Source organism: Oncorhynchus keta, unplaced genomic scaffold, assembly GCF_023373465.1.
Source record: "Oncorhynchus keta strain PuntledgeMale-10-30-2019 unplaced genomic scaffold, Oket_V2 Un_contig_6315_pilon_pilon, whole genome shotgun sequence".
NCBI lineage: Eukaryota > Metazoa > Chordata > Actinopteri > Salmoniformes > Salmonidae > Oncorhynchus > Oncorhynchus keta.
This window is the reverse complement of record NW_026288790.1, coordinates 59,050-69,059: the sequence shown is the minus strand read 5'-3', so window position 1 is coordinate 69,059 and position 10,010 is coordinate 59,050. Positions and strand designations below refer to the sequence as shown.

Here is a 10,010-nt window from a genome sequence, read left to right as displayed (position 1 = left end):
ATAAAAGGCATTTAGCTGGTCTGGTTGGCACGCTTCACTGGATGAGTCAATACAGGACTAAGATTGAATCCTACTCCACCAGCTCTGATGCTTGTCGGTTGTGGCAGGGCTTGCAAGCTATTACAGACTACAAAGGGAAACCCAGGACTAAGACTGAATCCTACTATTTTATTTTACCTTTATTTAACTAGGCAAGTCAGTTAAGAACAAATTCTTATTTTCAATGACAGCCTAGGAACAGTGGGTTAACTGCCTGTTCAGGGGCAGAACGACAGATTTGTACCTTGTCAGCTCGGGGGTTTGCAACCTTCCGGTTACTAGTCCAACGCTCTAACCACTAGGCTACCTTGCCGCTGACGCTCGTCGAATGTGGAACGATTACGGACTACAAAGGGAAACCGCGAGCTGCCCAGTGAAGCGTGCCAACCAGACCAGCTAAATGCCTTTTATTCTCGCTTCGAGGCAAGCAACACTGAAGCATGCATTAGAGCACCATCTGTTCCCGGACAACTGTGTAATCACGCTCTCCGTAGCCAATGTGAGCAAAACCTTTAAACAGGTCAACATTCCCAAGTCCGCGGGGCCAGACAGATTACTCGGATGTGTACTCAGAGCATACACGGACCAACTGGCAAGTGTCTTCACTGACATTCACCTGCCTGCCTAAATGACTACAGCCCCGTAGCACTCACATCGGCAGCCATGAAGTGTATTGAAAGGCTGGTCATGGCTCACGTCAACACCATCATCCCACTCCAATTTGCATACCTCCCTAACAGATCCACAGATGACACAATCTCAATTTCACTCCACACTGCACTCTCTCACGTGGACAAAAGGAACACTTACGTGAGAATTCAACACCATAGTTCCCACAAAGCTCAACACTAGGCTAAGGACCGTGGGACTAAACACCTCCCTCTGCAACTGGATCCTGGACTTCCTGACGGGCTGCCCCCAGGTGGTAAGGGTAGGAAACAACACATCTGCCACGCTGATCCTCAACACGGGCGCCCCACAGGGGTGCGTGCTTAGCACCTCCTGTTTAGTCCCCCACGACTCGAACGCCATCATTAAGTTTGCTGACGACAACGGTGGTAGGCCTGATTACAGACAACGATGAGACAGCCTATAGGGAGGAGGTCAGAGACCTGGCAGTGTGGTGCCAGGATAACAACCTCTCCCTCAACGTGAGCCAGACAAAGGCTAAAGAGATTATCATGGACTACAGGAAAAGGAGGGCAGAACATGCCCCCATTCACATGGACAGGGCGGTAGTGGAGCGAGTCAAGACATTCAAATTCCTTGCTCTCCAAGACAGTCATGAAGAGGGCACGACAACGTCCTCAAAAAGTTATACAGCTGCACCATCGAGAGCATCCAGACCGGTTGCATCACTGCCTGGTATTGCAACTGCTCAGCGTCCGACCACAAGACGCTAGAGGGTAGTGCGTATGGCCCAGTACATCCCTGGGGCCAGGCTCCCTGCCACCCAGGACCTCGACACCAGGCTCCCTGCCACCCAGGACCTCTACACCATGCTCCCTGCCACCCAGGACCTCTACGCCAGGCTCCCTGCCACCCAGGACCTCTACACCAGGCTCCCTGCCACCCAGGACCTCTACGCCAGGCTCCCTGCCACCCAGGACCTCTACACCAGGCTCCCTGCCACCCAGGACCTCTACACCAGGCTCCCTGCCACCCAGGACCTCTACACCAGGCTCCCTGCCACCCAGGACCTCTTATACCAGGGTGGTCCACCGTATGGGTGGTCCTTCTGTAGCACAGTTGGTAGAGCATGGCGCTTGTAACGCCAGGGTAGTGGGTTCCCCTGATTCCCAGGACCACCCATACGTAGAATGTATGCACACATGACTGTAAGTCGCTTTGGATAAAAGCGTCTGCTAAATGGCATATATATTATTATTATATTATACCAGGCTCCCTGCCACCCAGGACCTCTATACCAGGCTCCCTGCCACCCAGGACCTCTATACCAGGCTCCCTGCCACCCAGGACCTCGACGACAGGCTCCCTGCCACCCAGGACCTCGACGACAGGCTCCCTGCCACCCAGGACCTCGACACCAGGCTCCCTGCCACCCAGGACCTCGACGACAGGCTCCCTGCCACCCAGGACCTCTATACCAGGCTCCCTGCCACCCAGGACCTCTATACCAGGCTCCCTGCCACCCAGGACCTCTATACCAGGCTCCCTGCCACCCAGGACCTCTATACCAGGCTCCCTGCCACCCAGGACCTCTATACCAGGCTCCCTGCCACCCAGGACCTCGACGCCAGGCTCCCTGCCACCCAGGACCTCTATACCAGGCTCCCTGCCACCCAGGACCTCTATACCAGGCTCCCTGCCACCCAGGACCTCTATACCAGGCTCCCTGCCACCCAGGACCTCTATACCAGGCTCCCTGCCACCCAGGACCTCCAGGCTCCCTGCCATACCTCCCTGCCAGGCTCCCCTCCCTGCCACCCAGGACCTCTACACCAGGCTCCCTGCCACCCAGGACATCGCCTCCTGCCACGCCAGGCTCCCTGCCACCCAGGACCTCTATACCAGGCTCCCTGCCACCCAGACCTCTATACCAGGCTCCCTGCCACCCAGGACCTCGGCTCCCTGCCACCCAGGACCTCTATACCAGGCTCCCTGCCACCCAGGACCTCTATACCAGGCTCCCTGCCACCCAGGACCTCTATACCAGGCTCCCTGCCACCCAGGACCTCTATACCAGGCTCCCTGCCACCCAGGACCTCTATACCAGGCTCCCTGCCACCCAGGACCTCTATACCAGGCTCCCTGCCACCCAGGACCTCTACACCAGGCTCCCTGCCACCCAGGACCTCTACACCAGGCTCCCTGCCACCCAGGACCTCTACACCAGGCTCCCTGCCACCCAGGACCTCTACACCAGGCTCCCTGCCACCCAGGACCTCTATACCAGGCTCCCTGCCACCCAGGACCTCGACGACAGGCTCCCTGCCACCCAGGACCTCTATACCAGGCTCCCTGCCACCCAGGACCTCGACGCCAGGCTCCCTGCCACCCAGGACCTCTACGCCAGGCTCCCTGCCACCCAGGACCTCTACGCCAGGCTCCCTGCCACCCAGGACCTCTACGCCAGGCTCCCTGCCACCCAGGACCTCTACGCCAGGCTCCCTGCCACCCAGGACCTCTACGCCAGGCTCCCTGCCACCCAGGACCTCTATACCAGGCTCCCTGCCACCCAGGACCTCTATACCAGGCTCCCTGCCACCCAGGACCTCTATACCAGGCTCCCTGCCACCCAGGACCTCTATACCAGGCTCCCTGCCACCCAGGACCTCTATACCAGGCTCCCTGCCACCCAGGACCTCTATACCAGGCTCCCTGCCACCCAGGACCTCTATACCAGGCTCCCTGCCACCCAGGACCTCTATACCAGGCTCCCTGCCACGCAGGCTCCCTCTAGGACCTCTATACCAGGCTCCCTGCCACCCAGGACCTCTATACCAGGCTCCCTGCCACCCAGGACCTCTATACCAGGCTCCCTGCCACCCAGGACCTCTATACCAGGCTCCCTGCCACCCAGGACCCCTCTATACCATGCTCCCTGCCACCCAGGACCTCTATACCAGGCTCCCTGCCACCCAGGACCTCTATACCAGGCTCCCTGCCACCCAGGACCTCTATACCAGGCTCCCTGCCACCCAGGACCTCGACGCCAGGCTCCCTGCCACCCAGGACCTCTATACCAGGCTCCCTGCCACCCAGGACCTCCACACCAGGCTCCCTGCCACCCAGGACCTCTACACCAGGCTCCCTGCCACCCAGGACCTCTACACCAGGCTCCCTGCCACCCAGGACCTCTATACATGGCTCCATGCCACCCAGGACCTCTATACATGGCTCCATGCCACCCAGGACCTCTATACCAGGCTCCATGCCACCCAGGACCTCTATACCAGGCTCCCTGCCACCCAGGACCTCTATACCAGGCTCCCTGCCACCCAGGACCTCTATACCAGGCTCCCTGCCACCCAGGACCTCTATACCAGGCTCCCTGCCACCCAGGACCTCTATACCAGGCTCCCTGCCACCCAGGACCTCTATACCAGGCTCCCTGCCACCCAGGACCTCTATACTAGGCGGTGTCAGAGGAAGGCCCATGTTTTTTTTTAACTCCAGTCACCCAAAATCAAGACTGTTCTCTCTGCTACAGCACGGTACCGGAGCGCCAAATCTAGGTCCAAAAGGCTCCTTAACCCCAAGCCATAAGACTGCTGAACAACTAATGGCCACCCAGGCTATTTACATTATATTTTGTTAACTATTTCTTGAACAGCATTGTTGGTTAAGGGCTTGTAAGTAAGCATTTCAAGGTAAGGTTGTATTCGGAGCATGTGATAAATACAATTGTATTATTTTTAGTGGCCTCAGGCGGTAGGGGTTAGGATGAGGGGTTAGGGGTCAGGATGAGGGGTTAGGGGTCAGGATGAGGGGTTAGGGGTCAGGATGAGGGGTTAGGGGTTAGGATGAGGGGTTAGGATGAGAGGTTAGGGGTCAGGATGAGAGGTTAGGGGTCAGGATGAGAGGTTAGGGGTCAGGATGAGAGGTTAGGGGTCAGGATGAGGGGTTAGGGGTCAGGATGAGGGGTTAGGGGTCAGGATGAGGGGTTAGGGGTCAGGATGAGGGGTTAGGGGTTAGGATGAGGGGTTAGGATGAGAGGTTAGGGTCAGGATGAGAGGTTAGGGTCAGGATGAGAGGTTAGGGGTCAGGATGAGAGGTTAGGGGTCAGGATGAGAGGTTAGGGGTCAGGATGAGGGGTTAGGGGCCAGGATGACGGATAGGTAACTTACATCTTTAGCCCGTAGTGACCTCAGGTGGCTCTTCAGATCTCCTTTAGTCATCAGCTCCATGATGACCAAGGTGGGCTGGCCCTGAGAAACCACACCCAGCAGACGCACCTGCACGAATCACAGCACACAAATGACATCAGTGGTCAGAGCCCACATCCTGAAATGACAATCAGTGGGCTCCTTATTTGTTCACAGGAACATTAAACAGGGGGGTGTGGAGTATCAGGTCAACATTTAGACAGGACAGGGGGTGTGGAGTATCAAGGTCAACATTTAGGTCAACATTTAGACAGGATGGGGGTGTGGAGTATCAGGTCAACATTTAGACAGGACAGGGGGTGTGGAGTATCAGGTCAACATTTAGACAGGACAGGGGGTGTGGAGTATCAACATTTAGACAACATTTAGACAGGACAGGGGGTGTGGAGTATCAGGTCAACATTTAGACAGGGGGGTGTTTAGACAGGGGGGGTGGAGTATCAGGTCAACATTTAGACAGGACATGGGGTGGGAGTATCAGGTCAACATTTAGACAGGACAGGGGGTGTTTAGACAGGACAGGGGGTGTGGAGTATCAGGTCAACATTTAGACAGGACAGGGGGTGTAGAGTATCAGGTCAACATTTAGACAGGACAGGGGGTGTGGAGTATCAGGTCAACATTTAGACAGGACAGGGGGTGTGGAGTATCAGGACAACATTTAGACATTTAGGACAGGGGGTGTGGAGTATCAGTATCAGGTCAGGACATTTAGACATTTAGACAGGGGGGTGTGGAGTATCAGGACAACATTTAGACAGGACAGGGGGTGTGACAGGGGGGGAGTATCAGGACAACATTTAGACATTTAGACAGGGGGTGTGGAGTATCAGGTCAACATTTAGACAGGACAGGGGGTGTGGAGTATCAGGTCAACATTTAGACAGGTCAACATTTAGACAGGACAGGGGGTGTAGAGTATCAGGTCAACATTTAGACAGGACAGGGGGTGTTTAGGAGGGGGTATCAGGTCAACATTTAGACAGGACAGGGGTGTGGAGTATCAGGTCAACATTTAGACAGGGGGTGTGGAGTATCAGGTCAACATTTAGACAGGACAGGGGGTGTGGAGTATCAGGTCAACATTTAGACAGGACAGGGGTGTGGAGTATCAGGTCAACATTTAGACAGGGGGTGTGGAGTATCAGGTCAACATTTAGACAGGACAGGGGGTGTGGAGTATCAGGTCAACATTTAGACAGGACAGGGGTGTGGAGTATCAGGTCAACATTTAGACAGGACAGGGGGTGTGGAGTATCAGGTCAACATTTAGACAGGACAGGGGGTGTAGAGTATCAGGTCAACATTTAGACAGGACAGGGGTGTGGAGTATCAGGTCAACATTTAGACAGGACAGGGGTGTGGAGTATCAGGTCAACATTTAGACAGGGGGTGTGGAGTATCAGGTCAACATTTAGACAGGACAGGGGGTGTAGAGTATCAGGTCAACATTTAGACAGGGGGTGTGGAGTATCAGGTATTATTGCCTTATGTCTCAATGTATCTGTCTGCTGTGTTTTCATGTCGTACCACACTGTGATTGTGTGTGTCCTGTGTCGTACCACACTGTGATTGTGTGTGTCCTGTGTCGTACCACACTGTGATTGTGTGTGTCCTGTGTCGTACCACACTGTGATTGTGTGTGTCCTGTGTCGTACCACACTGTGATTGTGTGTGTCCTGTGTCGTACCACACTGTGATTGTGTGTGTCCTGTGTCGTACCACACTGTGATTGTGTGTGTCCTGTGTCGTACCACACTGTGATTGTGTGTGTCCTGTGTCGTACCACACTGTGATTGTGTGTGTCCTGTGTCGTACCACACTGTGATTGTGTGTGTCCTGTGTCGTACCACACTGTGATTGTGTGTGTCCTGTGTCGTACCACACTGTGATTGTGTGTGTCCTGTGTCGTACCACACTGTGTGTGTGTGTGTGTCCTGTGTCATACCACACTGTGTGTGTGTGTGTCCTGTGTCGTACCACACTGTGTGTGTGTGTGTCCTGTGTCGTACCACACTGTGTGTGTGTGTGTCCTGTGTCGTACCACACTGTGTGTGTGTGTGTGTCCTGTGTCATACCACACTGTGTGTGTGTGTGTGTCCTGTGTCATACCACACTGTGTGTGTGTGTGTCCTGTGTCATACCACACTGTGTGTGTGTGTGTCCTGTGTCGTACCACACTGTGTGTGTGTGTGTGTGTGTCCTGTGTCGTACCACACTGTGTGTGTGTGTGTCCTGTGTCATACCACACTGTGTGTGTGTGTGTGTCCTGTGTCATACCACACTGTGTGTGTGTGTGTGTGTGTCCTGTGTCATACCACACTGTGTGTGTGTGTGTCCTGTGTCATACCACACTGTGTGTGTGTGTGTGTGTGTCCTGTGTCATACCACACTGTGTGTGTGTGTGTGTGTGTCCTGTGTCATACCACACTGTGTGTGTGTGTGTGTGTGTGTGTGTGTGTGTGTGTGTGTGTGTGTGTGTGTGTGTCTTACCACGTGATGACAGTTGAACTCCTTCATGACAGAAGCTTCATTGAGGAACTCTATTCTCTCTCTCATGCTGGCAGACTCGTTCACCGTCTTAATGGCCACACACGTCTCTGGCTCGTCCTTGACTACTCCCTTAGCAACGCCCTCGTACACCATGCCAAACGACCCCTGACCCAGCTCTCTGTTCATCGTGATCTTCTCCCTCAACACCTCCCATTCATCTGGTATATACACTGGAGGAGAGGAGAGGGTTAACAGACAACTATATCACAGTACCACACAGCCTGACCCTGACGACCTATCAGGGGATATGGTCTCTACAGGTACTTCCTCTCTGTCTCTATCAGGTGATATGGTCACTACAGGTACTTCCTGTCTGTCTCTATCAGGTGATATGTCACTACAGGTACTTCCTCCTCTCTGTCTCTATCAGGTGATATGTCACTACAGGTACTTCCTGTCTGTCTCTATCAGGTGATATGGTCACTGACAGGTACTTCCTGTCTGTCTCTATCAGGTGATATGGTCACTACAGGTACTTCCTGTCTGTCCCTATCAGGTGATATGGTCACTACAGGTACTTCCTCTCTGTCTCTATCAGGTGATATGGTCACTACAGGTACTTCCTGTCTGTCTCTATCAGGTGATATGGTCACTACAGGTACTTCCTGTCTGTCTCTATCAGGTGATATGGTCACTACAGGTACTTCCTGTCTGTCTCTATCAGGTGATATGGTCACTACAGGTACTTCCTGTCTGTCTCTATCAGGTGATATGTCACTACAGGTACTTCCTGTCTGTCTCTATCAGGTGATATGGTCACTACAGGTACTTCCTCTCTGTCTCTATCAGGTGATATGTCACTACAGGTACTTCCTGTCTGTCTCTATCAGGTGATATGGTCACTACAGGTACTTCCTCTCTGTCTCTATCAGGTGATATGGTCACTACAGGTACTTACTCTCTGTCTCTATCAGGTGATATGGTCACTACAGGTACTTCCTGTCTGTCTCTATCAGGTGATATAGTCACTACAGGTACTTACTCTCTGTCTCTATCAGGTGATATGTCACTACAGGTACTTCCTGTCTGTCTCTATCAGGTGATATGGTCACTACAGGTACTTACTCTCTGTCTCTATCAGGTGATATGTCACTACAGGTACTTCCTCTCTGTCTCTATCAGGTGATATGGTCACTACAGGTACTTCCTGTCTGTCTCTATCAGGTGATATAGTCACTACAGGTACTTCCTGTCTGTCTCTATCAGGTGATATGTCACTACAGGTACTTACTCTCTGTCTCTATCAGGTGATATGGTCACTACAGGTACTTCCTGTCTGTCTCTATCAGGTGATATGGTCACTACAGGTACTTCCTGTCTGTCTCTGTCAGGTGATATGTCACTACAGGTACTTCCTGTCTGTCTCTATCAGGTGATATGTCACTACAGGTACTTCCTGTCTGTCTCTATCAGGTGATATGGTCACTACAGGTACTTCCTGTCTGTCTCTATCAGGTGATATGTCACTACAGGTACTTCCTGTCTGTCTCTATCAGGTGATATGTCACTACAGGTACTTCCTGTCTGTCTCTATCAGGTGATGTGGTCACTACAGGTACTTCCTGTCTGTCTCTATCAGGTGATATGGTCACTACAGGTACTTCCTGTCTGTCTCTATCAGGTGATATGTCACTACAGGTACTTACTCTCTGTCTCTATCAGGTGATATGGTCACTACAGGTACTTCCTGTCTGTCTCTATCAGGTGATATGGTCACTACAGTCTGTCTCTATCAGGTCCTGTCTGTCTCTATCAGGTGATATGTCACTACAGGTACTTCCTCTGTCTCTATCAGGTGATATGTCACTACAGGTACTTCCTCTCGGTCTCTATCAGGTGATATTTTTATTTTATTTTTTTATTTATTTCACCTTTATTTAACCAGGTAGGCTAGTTGAGAACAAGTTCTCATTTGCAACTGCGACCTGGCCAAGATAAAGCATAGCAGTGTGAACAGACAACACAGAGTTACACATGGAGTAAACAATTAGCAAGTCAATAACACAGTAGGAAAAAAAAATGGGCAGTCTATATACAATGTGTGCAAAAGGCATGAGGAGGTAGGCGAATAATACAATTTTGCAGATTAACACTGGAGTGATAAATGATCAGATGGGCATGTACAGGTAGAGATATTGGTGTGCAAAAGAGCAGAAAAGTAAATAAATAAAAACAGTATAAAAACAGTATGGGAATGAGGTAGGTGAAAAAGGGTGAGCTATTTACCTATAGACTATGTACAGCTGCAGCGATCGGTTAGCTGCTCGGATAGCTGATGTTTGAAGTTGGAGAGGGAGATAAAAGTCTCCAACTTCAGCGATTTTGCAATTCGTTCCAGTCACAGGCAGCAGAGTACTGGAACGAAAGGCGGCCAAATGAGGTGTTGGCTTTAGGGATGATCAGTGAGATACACCTGCTGGAGCGCGTGCTACGGATGGGTGTTGCCATCGTGACCAGTGAACTGAGATAAGGCGGAGCTTTACCTAGCATGGACTTGTAGATGACCTGGAGCCAGTGGGTCTGGCGACGAATATGTAGTGAGGGCCAGCCGACTAGAGCATACAAGTC

At 52.3% G+C, this 10,010-nt stretch overlaps 1 pseudogene; it reads right to left on the bottom strand.

Moving 5' to 3' along the window:
- Window positions 1-4,805: 4,805 nt before the first annotated feature.
- The window catches only part of LOC118383828 (insulin-like growth factor 1 receptor), a 62,324-nt pseudogene continuing 57,119 nt past the window's right edge, over window positions 4,806-10,010 (bottom strand).